The following is a 3,360-nucleotide window of genomic DNA, read 5'->3' as shown; positions in this document are numbered from 1 at the left end:
CAGGCACTGCTTATACAAAATCTAATAAGTTTTTCATGGAAATATTTCTCATTGAAACCATTTTTCTCATGTGTCAACAATAAATTTTGATAAATTATTTCAGATGTCATTCCTTCCTGATTCACAAGATCAACAAAAAACATTAAATTATCTTCAAAGTCTTGAATTTCACATTTTAAGTAAATTATTAAAACTATTTTATGTGAAACAGTTGAGGCTTCATCAATAATGGTTGAATTTTTACTGCCTTGATTTATACATTTTCCAAAAAGTTGTTTTCTCCTATCAGTAGATAAATATTTTTGCAGCAAGCAAGTCCATACATTTAGATTGCTATGATAAACTCATATTGATATTACTTCCTTTTCTTGAGTTTATTAAATATTTTATATCTGAGAATGCTCAATTATTTTTAAACATACAGATGGCATTTTCTAGATGTTTTTCATTAGCTTTATCAATACTCCAATAAATTTTTTAGAAGTTTTGATGATTGCTAATACTTTTTTTATGTGAAACTGATTTATAATGTTTTTACAATTTTATTATTGATGAGAGAAATTTTTTAATTCAAACTGTGAGTTTCAACAGAACTTAATTGCCATTCTTTAGAAATGTGGAAGTCTAACACTTTCAACTTTTAATTACACAGATTTTGAGCACTCTGATGATCTGAGCAACATTTACACATTATTGATACAAAGTTATTCATATTATCTGCATTGAAAAAAATCAAGTTGTTTTGCATTCCACTTACATAAAGTATTTGTTTTATTTTGGACCATTTCTTCCATAGTTTCAAAAGATGTGCCAGGTTCTGGTTTCTGTACAATATTAGAAGATATTCCCTGAATGGTTCATTATTAATAAGAATTCTTTGTTCTTCCACTGCCAAAAGATTCATGTTTATAATATTTAAAAAGAACATTAAGAAACTTATCCAAACTTCTGTATCCTTAATCTGGATATCCTTTTTAATATTTTATTATAAAGTCTTGAATTTGTAAACATCAAAACACTGCACAATCACTACTTACTCAAAGAGTTATAGTCATTTAACAATAAAACCAGCGTCAAACTGAGCCCCTTGGAAGCAGGAGCAATTACATAATTTGGGCATGCTAATAAATTTTGGACTTTCCTAAAACCATGGTTCTCGAACTCTTTGGTCTCAGAATATTTTTTCAGTGTTGAAAATTATTAAGGACACCTACAGAGCTTTTGTTTATGTGAATTCTATCTATCAATACTTGCATTGTATCCACCCAAACCGAATCAGGAGGACATAGACAATTTAAACGTATCAGTTTCAAGCAATGAAATAGAAGAAGCTATCAAAAACCTACAAGCTCGGGTGAAATTGTTAGGCATGGAGAGGGAGTGATGTCTCCCAGACTCAGTACAGTCCCCACTATCCTGGGACCCACATCCTTTAAGCTGCAGAGGAGCACTAGGATCGTGGGAGCTAAGAATAGTCAGACCCAGTTCTTCATAAAAGATAATAGTCCCCAGTACACTGTCCCTCACGATGACTCCTTAAGCGGCTCATCATCTGCCTCTTCATGTGAACCAGTGAGTGATTTTCCAGCATCCTTCCAAAAATCTACCTACTGGATGAAAATGAGAAGAAACAAACCAGCTGGAACTTCTTGTACTGAAGGATCAGGTAGAGTATCAACAAAGGGAAAAAGGAAACCCAAGCAGGAAGAAGATGAAGACTATGGTGAATTTCCTCAGAAGCAGCATAAGTTTTATGGGAGGAAGCACCGGACTTAAACTCAGCCTAATCCCAAATCCCAGGCTCATTGTATTCGGAAGGAATCAATGGTTTATACCACAGGCAGTTTGGCAGAACAATGGTATTTAGAAATCGTGGATAAAGGCAGTGTTTCCTGTCCTACCTGCCAGGCAGTGGGGAGGAAGACCATAGAGGGTTTAAAGAAACACAGGGAAAACTGCAAACAGGAAATGTTTACTTGCCATCATGGTGGGAAACAACTTCATTCACAGGCAGGGATGAAGGGTCACGTCGTGGCGAATGGTAATAGTTTGCCCATTTTGAAGGCTGGAGATGAGATAGATGAATCAAGTGAGAGGGAACGGCTTTGAACAGTCCTAAAGAGACTGGGAAAGCTCAGGTGCATGCGTGAGGGTCGCTCCAGGACCTGCACCAGCATTATGGGATATCTATATCATGTTAGGAAATGTGGCAGACAGGCTGCAGAGCTGAGAAGATGACCCTGAAGTGTCACCAGGAGATGAGTCTGGAGTCAAAAAGTGGGGGGCGAGTGCAGAGGTGTTCTGCCAAGATAGCTATGTAGCACTTGCAGGAACTGGCCTCTGCTGAACTGGCCAAGGAGTGGCCTAAGAGGAAGGTGCTTCCGGATCTGGTACCTGATGATCGGAAGTTAAAATATACTCACCCTGGGCTGCCTACCTTCAGCCAGGAAGCCCTACACAAACGGAAGGCAGATATCAAGAAGTCTCACCGTGTGCAGTGTCCTCACCTGGGCTGTGAGGCTGTCTACAGTAGTGTACCTGACCTTAAAGCTCACCTGGGCTCTTGTACATTGGGAAACTTTGTGGCTCGAAAGTACAAGTGTCTTCTATGTCAGAAAGAATTTGTGTCAGAGAGTGGCGTCAAGTGTCACATCAACCCTGTCCGTGCTGAGGATTGGTTTGTTGTAAACCCAACAACGACCCAAAGCTTTGAAAAGCTGGTGGAGATAAAGCAGCGGCAACAAGAAGAAAAGCGGGGGCAGCAGCACAGGAGCAGAAGGTCGCTTAGAAGGCGGCGGCAGCCTGGCATTGAGCTTCCTGAAACCGAGCTGAGTCTTAGAGTAGGGAAGGATCAGAGTAGGAATAATGAGGAACTGGTCTGTGGCCCTCCTGTAAGGAATCAGAGCAGGAGCCGGTGCCAGCACAGTTCCGGAAAGGAAAGCCCCCAAAGGCGAATCATAAACAGGAAGGAAACAGGCAGGCAGTGAAAGTGCTCCTAGGGAGTGAATGTGATGCTCTTGTCACAGGGACCTTGTGGGAGGCCTGAGTCGCGGGGCTGAGTGAAGATGCTTTCAGCTGTTTGTGTAAGGCCGTGACTTTCTGAGCTCCTTTCTCCTGTGTAAATTTCACTGTCTTCTCTACTTATTCACTTTCATTCTCCCTCTTTCCCCTTTTAGTAGGTTTTCCTACTATTCCTCATTGGAGTCCTCTTGTTTTTCTTGTCTCTTGCCCAAAGAGCTCCCTCTTAAGGTCAAGTATATGCCCCTCTTGCCCTATACAAGACTAAGAAACCCGTTCACTTGTCTTTTCCTTCCTGGGGTTTGAATGTTCTTGGAAGTTCCAGGGATTTAGTAGCTATTC

General features: G+C 40.3%; 1 pseudogene; it reads left to right on the top strand.

Annotated features, from left to right (window-relative positions):
- The first annotated feature begins 1,383 nt into the window (after window positions 1-1,383).
- On the top strand, window positions 1,384-3,046 carry LOC124964049 (zinc finger protein 512-like; annotated as a pseudogene).
- The last annotated feature ends 314 nt before the right edge of the window (window positions 3,047-3,360 follow it).

The sequence above is a fragment of the Sciurus carolinensis genome, chromosome 14 (assembly GCF_902686445.1).
Source record: "Sciurus carolinensis chromosome 14, mSciCar1.2, whole genome shotgun sequence".
In the NCBI taxonomy this organism is placed as follows: domain Eukaryota; kingdom Metazoa; phylum Chordata; class Mammalia; order Rodentia; family Sciuridae; genus Sciurus; species Sciurus carolinensis.
Note: the sequence above shows the minus strand (reverse complement) of the source record. Positions and strands in the feature narration are given on the sequence as shown.